Raw genomic sequence first — 12524 nt, 5'->3', positions numbered from 1 at the left:
CCTGGCCAGGTGAAGGCTCTCTGATGACCACTTTACTGCCACCAGTGCCTTTGGCCTGGCTGTGCAGTAGGTCCAGCAAGCCCAGCTCTTCCCCATCCCTTCTCCTGTCATCACATAGCACATATCCTTACATCCCCTCATCCCTTCCCAGCTCAAACATCCCATTACCCAAGAAAGGACCTTCCAGCCTTCCCACCAAAATGCACCACCATATGCAAAAATCCAGGAGCTGGGAGGAAAGGCTAAGATCCTTTGACCTCTCCTAGGGACTCATCTACTGCTCTTTTAGAGAATGGAAGTGAGTTCTACCTCCTCTCCTCACCAGGCAAGTTAGGAACACTACTTTTAGCCATCGGTTGGAGGGCATTTTCATTTTCTGTGGGTATCTGGAAGGTGGGCCTCTTCCCTAAATGATTGGATTCTATGCTACCAAATGAGAAGAGAATGAGTGCTTCCTACACACACTGTGGTGACCAAAACACAGCCTTTGCCTTCAAGATGCTCCTAGTCTCCTGGGAAAGAAGAAGGCAAAGGTAAAACCGAAGCAGGTGCCAAAGGCTGCAGGAACCCAGAGGTAATGTCCTGGGGAAAGCAGGAGTTGGAGAACTGAGAGCTAGACCCTGAGTAAGGGAGTCTGGTGGCTCCGTCCCACAGCCCCACCTTCTCCCTACAAGACACCCTAGTGTCTACCGTCTCCACGTGGACTGTCAAGACCTTTGGCTGGTGGGGCTTCCCTGCTATTAGGTGCAGACTCCATAGCAAACCCTGCAGACCAGTTCAGTTGAGCCCCACAAGGCACACTGTCTTTGCATTCCCCACAATTGAAGTCTTCCTTACAACTGCCTGTTTCTCCCCAGGTTTCTAAAGCATGGCCCCAAAATCTTCCTGAACCCCTTTGCTCTGAGTCTTGGTGTTCACTCACTGCCCTGGCTTCAGGGTCCCTGCCCAGAGGGTGGACCGCACGCCCTGGCAGCTACGACACCACCCCACCCTCCCCGCTCTCTGAGCAATAAGGACAAGAATCCCACTCACCCACCATTTTCCCCAGCATTTGCTTGGTCCTCTTCTCACACTGGCTGTTGTTTGGGAACATCTTCCCCTTTCTCCAACCAAATCCTAGTATTCTAAGTCTGTGTTCACGGACATCAGCTTGGCATCATCTGTTTGATGGTTGTTTTCAATAAGCCCAAACTCATCCCTCGGGTATCTGACAGATAATGTTTTTGAGACTCACCCACGTTGTAGCAGGTATCAGAATTCCATTCCTTCTTATGGCTGAACGATCGTCCCTTGTATGTATATGCCATCATCCGTTTAATCCATTCATCTGCCGATGGACATTTGGGTGGTTTCTGCTTTGGGGCTATTGCGAATGATACTGCTGTCAACATTTGGGTGCAGGTTTCGGTGTGGCTCTGTTTTCGTTTCTCATGGGTGTGCACATAGGTGTGGAATCGCTGGGTCATGTGGTCGATGCTGAACGTCACGAGAAAGCACCAAACCGTTTCAACAGCAGCAGCGCCATCTCGCTCTCCCTCGCTAGCGTGCCGAGACCGTTATTTCCACAGCTGCTATTTACTGGGTGCATGATGGACCAGACACCCTGTTCCAACACAACTGGATGAAGTTGATACTGAAGGAAAGCAGAATATGTCATCCCCAAATAGACCTCTTTGATATAAAAATTATTTGGGGCGCCTGGGTGGCTCAGTGGGTTAAGCGTCTGCCTTCGGCTCAGGTCATGATCCCAGGGTCCTGGGATTGAGCCCCATGTCGGGCTCCCTGCTCAGCGGGGAGCCTGCTTCTCCCTCTCCCTTGTGCGTGCGCTTTCTCTCTCTTTCTCAAATAAATAAATAAAATCTTTAAAAAAATTATTTTGAGCTAAAGGCAAATTCGGAAGAAACAAACTCAGAAAAAAAACTCCTCTTTTTCTGCCTCAAGGCAATATATAAATTCTCCTTTTACTGGAGACAAGCTCTTATCAGCCCAGAGGTGGCACCCGAGGAAGCTGCAAACAAATCTTACCCCAGTAGTTCCCTCCCGTATATCCACCTTCCCACAGGTCGCCGCCGCCCGGGGGACGCCTACCGTGACTCTCCTCTGTCCTGTCATTCCTCTACAGATGAACTGTTCTTCGCTGAACACGATAAATAAGCCACATTGCTAAGCCATGGCTTTGAGTTACTTTTGGTTCAGATTTCTCCTGGGTGATGTGTGCTGCACATGTTAATAAACTGGTCATTTTTCTCGTTAATCTTTTAGTTTAAGAATCGCAGCTGAAGCCTAAGATGGGTAAAGTTTAACCTTCCCTACAATGTCATCATCATCTTCATTTTATAGATGGGAAACTGTAACACAGTGACTTGCCCAAGATCACCCAGGGAGGATGTGGCACACGGAGAACGCACAAATCCGGCCCCATGCGCAGGGAGCCGTCGGAGCACAGAGGAAGGGCCCCGAAGCTGTGTCCCGAAAGAGGAGTGTGCATCTGTCAGTAGATGTGGTGGAAGGACGTGCGGTCTCAGGGCAGCAGAGAGAAGCGGGTGAGTAAAGGCACTGGGCTCTGTGTAGACAGGTGTAAGGTGCACGTGACGCTCACATTTCCCACTGTGTCTCCAGCACCTCCATGGTGCCTGGCACACGCAGCTGCACGGTACCATGTACTGGGGAAAGAGGTTAGAAAAGGGAAGTAAAAGGGGAAGATGGAGAGCTGGACAGTGTCCAGAGCAAGGGGAGCTTTGCCTGCTTTAGTGAGGAGTATGGACTTCATCTTGTGGGTAAGGTGAAGACTTTCGAGGGTCGCATCAGAAAGCCCACTGCAGCAACAGTGTGGAGTATGGCTTGGGCTCGATCAGAGGAGAAGCAGGGAGACCAGTTAGGCGGCAGTTGCAATAGGGCCAGAAGAAAGATGTGGGGGAAGATCTGAACCGAGGCAATCATGCAAGGGATGGGAAGGAGAGAAGACAAGCCTGATGAATGGAAAGAAAAAAATAATCTGCCGGCTGGGCTAATAGATTAGATTTCAGGGCAGAGGGGGAGGTGGGATTGTGACTCATTTCCAGGTTCATGTTTGGATGGTGGGACCGACGGAGGGGCTGGCGCCGGTGGGCACAGTAGGAGCTGACGCGTGGTGGTGCGTTTTTCACGTTGGCTGTGGAGTATTTAGGCTGCCTGGGGGGCGTGAGGGTGAGCGGTAGACGGTTGAATCCCAAACTCAGGAGAGAAGGGAAGGAGATAGGGAATTGAGGGTTGTCGGCACTCCTGCCATCACTGACATCACTGGGTGCATGAGATCCTAGGGATATGGGCAGAAGCAGGAAAAGAGGGGCCTGAAGACAGAGACCCCCCTGCAAACGGCCCCGACCTACCACTACCACTGTGCCTTCCCCAATCCACTTAGAAACTTCCTGTTTGGCTCCTTGTTCTCAACAATGATCTAACCTAAGCTGGCCAGAATTCAGTTTTCCAGCCCAGAGACCACCTTCCTCTGCACCCCCACCCCCACACATGTACTCACATCAGAAGCCATTTCAAGGAATATGTGCCTGCCTCAACTTCTTTGCCATCCTATCTCATTTGTTCACTTGAATTCATCATTTTCAATCATTGGGGGATATAGGACTACAAAATTTTGTGGAGGAGAGAAAGCTTTGTCTTTTCCTTAAAAGAAAGGATGTTGCCCCTCAGACTGGAGTTTGGTGGCAGTGGGAGCAGAACTGACACGGATGCACGCGCGGCCAGTGTCCTTGCGAGGAATGCAGCCTCGGCCCAGGACTTGGTGCCCTTGGGCCCTGGTGGCAGGGCTGATCAGATTCTCGTCCTGAGAGAACCGTCTCTCCCTCCCCAGTTAGACATTCGATTCCTCTGACTCCACGTGGCTCCCGGCACCTGCCTGCCTCAAGGAGGGGACGAGCTGGCCCTGCCAGTGTGGGCTTCCAAACCCTGCCGTGGCGATTTCGCGCGGGACTCGAGCTATCCCAGCTCCTGCTTTCATCTCAGTCGTGGGAGCTCGGGGGGCCGGGGAGGGGAGGGCGGGGGTGTCAGTCTGCCCCTGGACTCGCCCTTGATCTGCAGACAAAATGCAGTGCCCCAGCCTACGGGCTGAGACACAGCCCTTGGACCTGGTCAAGGGCCCTGCCTCCTGCCTGCCTGAGAGGACGCTTCGGAGCAGACAGCCCTCCCCGGAAGGACCTGGGCTCTAGTCTTTTTTTTTTTTTTTTTTTAACTTGGTCTCTCTCCTTTGATCACCTGTCACCTCTTCCTGCAACCGCTCCTCCTTGCTCCTGAGTCTGCCATGAAATTTTAATCTAAATGTTAACAACGAAAAAACCATTCTCCATTTCTATTTTCTAGTTTAACTTTTTAGGGATGGTGTTTTTAAGACTTCGACTTCCAGACTGGGAGAAAGTGTATTCATAAAATAACAGTATTCACAGCTCAGTTAACTGCCTTAAAGTACCATTTCTGGATACATTTTGTGAAGTCACAGTTTAGAAAAACAAAAGCTCCCAAATGGCTTTGAGAATGAAACCATCTTCAGATTGGCAATCAGACTAACTTGTAAACATTTTCTCCCATTTATTTAACTTTCCCCATCCAAATGCAGAGATGGGGAACATAGTGCCTGCGGCAGTGTGTTGACGCTGCTGAGGGGAGGGGAGCTGCCGGGCCCCTCAGGCCCTTGCATTTCCCTGCACTTCCACCCGCCCCCATGAGCAAGCAGGCACGCGATAATGCGCATGGCACATGCGGACTCCCGTGTAACCAGGAGACAGCCAACAGGACTGCCCCTAAAATATAATCCACCTCAGCCTGCAAAACTGCTCCCCTTTTAACCACACCCCCAGGGCCCATTTTGCCCTTCTGACGACTCCCTGTACTTCTTCTACCCAAAGGTTGGCCCTTTCTGACAGTGTTCTTCTCAGTTTTGTCGCTCCAGCCTACCTTTGCTATTAGGACAAATAGTGTTAAAGGAGTGCCTTTTGTGTCCTCTGTATCCTAAAGGTACTGCCTCATTCCATCCTGAACAAAGTCAGGAAGAGGCAACGAGTAACTGCGTTTACGGCCCCACAGCCAAAGCTCGGAGAGGTGCCCGTTAACCTACTTAGGGCCACCCGGTTGCTAAGCAGTGGAGCCAGGGTCGGAGCCCAGGTGAGGCTGACTCCGCAGCGAGCACACTGTGACATCAGGCAGCTTCAACTGACAGATGGAGAAGTGGCTGTCGGATGACACAACCATCAACTGAGCAAGGAAGAGACAGAAGCAGAACTTGTCTTTGCTCACAGCTGTGAGCAAAGGTATTTCTGGCCAGTGTTTTTCTTACCAGAAATGGAGCTGCCCAAGTATTTATTTGTAAGAGGTACAGTGTAGTACGGTAGGAAAAACATCCGCCCCAGAACCAGAGGCTCAGGGACTCAGGCGTTTGCACTTGGAAGCTGGGGGGACCTTGAGTAGGTGTAAATCACCCAGACACTCTGTTCCTGTTTCTTCCTCTGTCAAGTGAGGATAAACAGTGCTTGCCCTCCCTTTGTCTCACGGCTGCTGTGAGGATCGATGAGGCGATGGAAGTGACAATTACAAAATGTTCTACAAATCATGTATAAATGCATATTTTTATATTGATGTATTTCTGCCTGATAAAAGAACATTTTGGGGTCATTGAATCCATTCCTTTGCTCTGCTCTTGGACATAAACATTCAATTTCTCTTGGCCTCAGTTTCCCTATCTGGAAAATATGGCCATGGGGTTCACTGAACCCTAACCTTCTTTCTAGCTCTGACCCAGGGCAGACTCTTCCTGATTCCTACCCTGCTTTCCAACCAGCCCCTGGTGACTAGGAGAACCCAGAGGTGGGGTTCCCTCACACAGAGCCATCTGTCCTCTCAACCAAGAGGAAGCTGGAGGGTGTTCGACTGCAAACAATGGCAGAATTAAATTCAGAGAGGAATAATAAGGTTTATCGCCTCCACAATGTTTATCAGTGAACATTATGTGCCACATGGTATGGTGGGAAGAAGACTGGGTGGAAGAAACGGTCCAGAGCAGGAGACAGACTTTAAACCACTATCTTCCCAGGTAATTATTTAACTGGAGGCGTGACATACGCTACGACATAGAGTAAGACTGTTGATCGGGAGATTATATGATGGGGCAGGGGGGTCTCAGAAGGATTTCCCAAAGAAGTGGCATTTCCAACTATTTCTTGAAGAAGGATCTGGATTTAGCAGGGCATGGGAGGGGGTTGAGAAGAGGTTAGAGGATATTCCAGGCAGAAGGAATGTCCAGTGCCAAGGTCTTTTAAAGAGGAAAGTTCTTGATCTATCCGAGTTGCTGAAAATAAGTCGATTTGGCTGTGATGCTAGTGACGGGGAGAGTGGCATGACATGAGGTTCCAGATATAGACAGGAACAGATCATGCAGGGTCTTACAGGTCAAGATGAAGAGTCTGAGCTTTATCCTAAGAGCACAAAGATGCCACTGGAAGGTTTTAAGCTAGAGGATATGTTCCAAGTGATTGTCCAGAAAGATCTCTGAGGCAGCAGCAAGTGTACTAGAGGGGTGTATGAGTGGGTGCACCCAAACCAGTCAAGAGGCTAGTGCAGTGGTCAAAGTCAAGAGCAGACCGTGGCTGGGACCAGGACGGTGGCCATGGAGATAAGAGAAACGTGGAAGGAGTTGAGAGATACTTAAGAGGTGGAACGCTCGGGACAGAGTCATTGATTGGGGGTAGCGGGGGAGAAAAAGGGAAGTAATTTATATATGCTATGCATTCTAATCTATTGGGGTTGCGGGGACCATGACCCCCAATTTCCAGATAAAGTCTCTGAGAGGCTGAGGGACTTTTCCAGATAGAGGAGCTGAAAAATTAGGTTCCCAGAACTCTCAGCTCTTACATCATAATTATTTCAGGTATGTAAAGGCTCTTGTCCCAAGTGACTCATTCTAGGTGCTATCATTACTTCACAGAAAACTCAAGGAAGGTCTGATTTCATGTGTATTGCATGCCAAGCACACCACGGCAAAGGCTATATGATGAGAAGGGACCGGAGTGAGCACGTGACATCATGGGCCAAATAGGGTCGCTGCTCAAACGTGCACTGCAGACTCCTTACACAGTCACCTAATTATAGTGCCTGAGGAAGCGCTGTACAATAACTCGCTGTACGGAAGCCAATGGGTAACTGTCAGTGGGCCAGACGGTCTTTTCAATCGGAGTTGATATTTGGAAGATAATGTGTAACAAGCTCAATGAGGTTTTTGTGGTGGGATCTTTCATGTCCAAGAGAAAAGCCTGTCCAGCTTGCGAGTGAACAGGCTCTTCCATACTCCAGAGTTAAAAGTCTGCCTGACCTTAAAGCCTCCTCTCCTCGCGTCCCAATGAAAGGGAACAAAGTTCACATAAATAAGTGTATATCCGACGCACAAGGCAGCATTCACGTGTCGCCGCCCCTCCAACTGCACTGACCCAATGTGGTTTGGCCAAGGCAAACATAGATGTCTTTCCAAATGTTCTGGTTTTAATGACTACAGTTGAATAACGCCCCTAAAGTCCCCAAATGAGGCAGAGTTTGCAAACCGAGTCTCTCCAAGCTCAGGGTCATGCTGTCTCATAACCAATGTGAGCCTCGGGTTCCTCATGCACAATGAGGACAGTCTCTACCTCACAGCTCAGCGGTGACAGCAAATACCTGGAAAGTGTCTCACAATGGGCTTGGCTCATGGCAAGAGCTCAACAGTGGTCCCTACTGATCCCAACAGAGTGGCAATAGAGTCCATGAAACATTTCAAAAGAGAATTAAAGTGAATATAAATTATACAAATAGTACACTCTGATTTATTCAGAATGAGACTGACGTTTGAGCATCACACATATATCTGAGCTACTATTTAACATAAAGTAACAACGCAGTTCCCACTCAATGGCTAAAATTTTACTGGTCGTATTGGCTTCGCTCTGCTCTCCCTGCATGACTCATTCATGATTCCCCAAGTACTTCAAGGTCTTGCTATGCTTTCGATCCTTGAAAGCAGCACAGTTTTGGAAAGTGCACTTAATAATGCCAACGCCGTTTCCTGCCTCTTGCCTGGATTTTGCCTTCCTTCGGTTGATAAACATGCGTTACTCTTACTGAATTGATTCGTGCCAGATACGCTGCTCGATGCTGGGGCTCTGCAAACAAATGGACGCTCTGGTCACTGGCATCACACACTTCACGTTCTAGGGGGCCGAGGGCCTGGAGCCCCGGGTCAGATGTGGTGTGCAGAGAACACAAGAGCGGTAAATCCCCTCTGTGGGGGAGAAAGGCACAGGAAGCTGCTGCCTTAGCTCCAGAGGGAGTAGTCAAGAGCCTGCCTTTTCCTCAATTTCACCATCTGAGCGAGACCCAGAGGGAGGTGCAAGGAAGTTAGCACCAGCAGGTGCCGGGAGAAATGGGTTTATGTAGGTGAGGAGGAGGAGGGAGAGCTGCGGACCAGTGGCCAAGCGAACCCCACAATGACTTAGTCCCGTGGAGTTCCAGTTCGGATAGACGCAGGGCAGAGGCAAACCCGGCCGCCTTGCAGCTGACACCGACCCGGCCCGGGCAGGCTCTTCTCCTCACCTCACCCCACTCTCCTTAGTGTATCACTTTCTATCACCCTATCCTTAGCTCCTGCCACCCAGAAATTTTTCTCCAGATGGGAGGACTGGCAATCAGCTCCCCTCCCTTGTGTAATCAAATATCTCACCCTGAAGATATGCTCAGACTCCCTGGCCCGGGCTCAGCCCTCCGGTTTACAGCGTGGCACGAAGCAGCCAGCCAGCCGGCCCAGAGCCCCACCAGTTTCTAATTAAAACGAACAAGTGTTTCTTTAGACACAGACCTAGTTCTTAGAGGAGAAACAACAGGTTCCTCTAAGGTTGGCCTTCAGGGCTCACACAGATGGGCTGTTTGCAAAGGGAAGATAAATAGGCTGGTTTTAGAAAGTCCAAATGGGTATATTATTATTATTATCAATTATTTTAACCGTATTTGCCACCTGACACTGACTACAAAGAACTTAAATATGTCTCTGGAATGGCATTCAATAGATGGGGGTGGAAATCACATCATTTTAATGTGTTGGAGCTGCAAAAATAAAAAATAATTTCTTATCTCCCTTAGGTTATAAAAATTTACCTAATCCTCTCCATATTGATCATATTCAGCACCATGCTATGGAAATGTAAACATTGCTGAAATAAAAGAGTTTTTATAATTAAAAGTTTAAAAAAAAACCCACAAAAACCAAAATTCCGAAGCAATCTGTGATTGCCTCCAGGAGGCGAGATCGCATGGTTCAGCCCTGAGACCACAGGCTTCATCACCTAAAGGCAGGAGTATTCTTCAAACTACTGAACGGCCATCCCAGAGGCACAGGGCAAGGACTAACCAGCAAATGGATGCAAGATACAGTGCTGGAGCAGGGAGGTAGAGACACTTGATATCAGATGGGACCTCTTTATAGCCGCGTAGTGGGGAAAGGAAGTTGGGGGGGTTGCTGTTGGAGAATGTACCCCTGAACAAGAAGGGTGCTAAGCTTACAAGAGCTATTTACCGGGGCGCCTGGGTGGCTCAGTCGGTTAAACGACTGCCTTCGGCTCGGGTCATTCTCCCAGGGTCCTGGGATCGAGCCCCGCATCGGGCTCCCTGCTCGGCGGAGAGCCTGCTTCTCCCTCTCCCTCTGTCTGCCGCTTTGCCTACTTACGCTCTCTCTCTATCTCTGTTAAATAAATAAATAAATAAATAAATAGAAGAGCTATTTACCAATAGAAAAGGAAGATTTCACCCATTTAGCAAGTGGCTCATGTGGACCAGTACACACCCACTAAATACTGGCCCTGCCCAAAGGGAACAGGCAAAAACCTAAGTGAGGGAATAAGCTGGCTGAGGGGATGATGCCCCAAAGGGGCAGACATGACTTGGTTCTTGCCAATTGCTGCTAGGCTTTCTGATTTCTCAAAAGAAGCTAAAAATCTGTGTTTCATTATGGTAAGTAATACACATTAAAAAAATAAAGCCATGTGAGCCAAACCAAACAGGTCGGCAAGTCACCATTTTGTGACCTGTGATTGACAGTGGCCTAGGGTAACAGGCCCACTTGCACCCGTGGCCTCCACAGAAACATGAACCCACCAAGTTGCTCCAAAAGCCAGAATCTCTCTCTACCCCTGAAGCCCCTGCCCTGGTTCAGCCCACCTCATGCCTCACGTGCATTCCCACAACAGACCGAACTGGTCTTCCCACAGCACCACAGACGTTCCCCTCCCCTCAACCTACCACAACCAAGGTGCCTGGCTGGCTCAGTCAGTTAAGCGTCAGCTCTTGACTTTGGCTCTGGTCCTGATCTCAGGGTCCTAATCTCAGGGTTGTGAGATTGACCCCATGTGAGGCTCTGCATTGCGCTCCAGGTCAGGCTTCGTGTAGGGCGTTGAGCCTGCTTAAGATTCTCTCTTTCCCTCTGCCCTTACCTCCCCACCCTCCGCCCCCAGCCCCTGCACATGCGCTCTCTCTCTTAAAAAACAAACCAAACCAAAACACACCCTACCACCTCCTATTGTAACGACTCATCTGTCTCACCCAGAGGTTCTGTCTTTTTGTTGCTGCGTTCATAGGCCTAGCATGCAGTTTGGCACCAAAAGTCACAGAAAGGGAAAGAAGAGAGGAAGGAAAGAAGTTTTATTCTGCTATTTCCAGTCCCTTTACTATTTTTTAAAAAGATTTTATTTATTTATTTGAGAGAGAGAGAGAGTGTGTGTGTGCGTGCATGCATGCATGTGAGCTGGGGGAGGGGCAGAAGGACAGGGAGAGAGAGAATCTCAAGGAGACTCTGCTGACGGAGCCGGACATGGGGCTCAATCTCATGACCCTGAGATCATGACCTGAGCTGAAACAGAGTCGTTAGCTTAACCGACTGAGCCACCCAGGCACCCCCAGTCCCTTTACTATGTCAAGCCATAGCACCTAATGGTGATATGTGGTATGACAACCCAGCTTTATTTAACTTGGAAGATGCTCACCCAACCAAAGAGGAAATAAATAAGAATTGGACATTGAAATATTTTATATCATAAGAGAAAGCCCCAAATTGAAAAATGCAGCAAAGGCATCTGTAATAGTCATGGTCACCATGTGAACTCTTTCTTTTAAATTCAACTACTGAAGGATTTTTTAATCATGAAAACAGCACCAATTCCTTAATAATTTTTTAGAAAATTGAATTTAAAGTTTAGAAAGGTAGTCTATAGCCATTTCTCCTATAATATTTAATTCCTGAAATGTATATATTTTTCAGGTCTCAGGAGCTGCTCTTAAAAAGACAAAGTCCTCGGGGTGCCTGGGTGGCTCAGTTGTTAAGCGTCTGCCTTCGGCTCAGGTCATGATCCCAGGGTCCTGGGATTGAGCCCCACATCGGGCTCCCTGCTCCGCGGGAGGCCTGCTTCTCCCTCTCCCACTCCCCCTGCTTGTGTTCCCTCTCTTGCTGTGTCTCTCTCTGTCAAATAAATGAAAAAATAAAAATCTTTAAAAATAAATTAAAAAAAAAAAGAGAAAGTCCTCATTTCCCAACAATGTGAATATACTTAACCCAACTGAACTGTATACTTAAAAATGGCTAAGATGTTATATTTTATGTTATGTGTTTTTTGCTACAGTACAATAATATTTTAAATAAATATATTTTAAAAAATAGAGATGGTCCTCAGCCCACTCTCCTTCCTAAGAGGTCCTTAATACGGAGAAAGCAGGCATCAACACAAGGTAAAGAAGTATAAGGAGAGCCATTGAGATAGAGCCCATACCTTGGTCCTGGCATTCCGTAGTCTAGTCCTAGAAACAGCTGTACCGAGGAGCAAATTGTTTGTTTCCCTCTAGTTGTTATGATTCCATCCTTCAGGGGTGTTCATTCATTCAGTAGGCATTTACTGAGGTCTACTACCAAGGCTTTGAGGATATCCTTAAAGCATAGTCTGTGCCCTTCACTTACTCGAAACTCAGATTCTAGCGAATGTGCTGCCAATATACTTGGAGTTGGAGATGAAGTAGGTGCCTGCTAAGGCCCAGCCTCACCATGATTCATCAATCTTTAGCAACATTCACATGCCTGGTCATGAGGTTAGAGATGCCCACAACTTCCTTATTCACTTGTAGGAGCATAAATGTCTCCTCATGAGCTTCCTCCTTGCCATCCTGCTCTGACTGCAAGAAGTCCTGAACTTCCCCAGGCAGCAGGACAAACGCTTAAGGCAAAATGAATGGTGTGGAGGCATCTGTTTATGCCCAGTGGGCAAGAAAATGTAAACGTAACCCACCGCCATGTTTTCTCTGAGACTTCTGCTTTCTGCACCCCTGGAAATTCACCAAGTAGCAGTGATTTCTTCTCAGACTGGCTCCTGAGCAAGGCACTTGTCCATACAACCTAAGCTTTCCCAGTGGATTGGTGGGAGTTAGATTGAAGATATTAGACCCAAAAGAGAGCTTAGAATCAAGAACTCTCATTTTATAAA

At 48.4% G+C, this 12524-nt stretch overlaps 1 long non-coding RNA gene across 7 annotated transcripts in view; it reads right to left on the bottom strand.

The window, feature by feature from the left end:
* Positions 1–12053, bottom strand: part of LOC144381070 (uncharacterized) — a 30212-nt gene extending 18159 nt beyond the window's left edge. For 3 of the 7 annotated variants that reach the window (XR_013445524.1, XR_013445529.1, XR_013445526.1), the window contains exons 1-2: positions 11820–12053; positions 1037–1633 (exon numbers count right to left, since the gene is read on the bottom strand). This is a non-coding gene — a long non-coding RNA (uncharacterized LOC144381070). Of the gene's footprint in view, positions 1–1032; positions 1634–11819 lie in introns of all 7 variants that reach the window. The other 4 variants (XR_013445527.1, XR_013445528.1, XR_013445525.1 and 1 more) reach the window with 3 other exon arrangements.
* Between the last annotated feature and the right edge of the window lie 471 nt (positions 12054–12524).

This window comes from Halichoerus grypus, chromosome 2, assembly GCF_964656455.1.
Source record: "Halichoerus grypus chromosome 2, mHalGry1.hap1.1, whole genome shotgun sequence".
Taxonomy (NCBI): domain Eukaryota; kingdom Metazoa; phylum Chordata; class Mammalia; order Carnivora; family Phocidae; genus Halichoerus; species Halichoerus grypus.
This window is presented reverse-complemented; position numbering and strand designations above follow the sequence as displayed.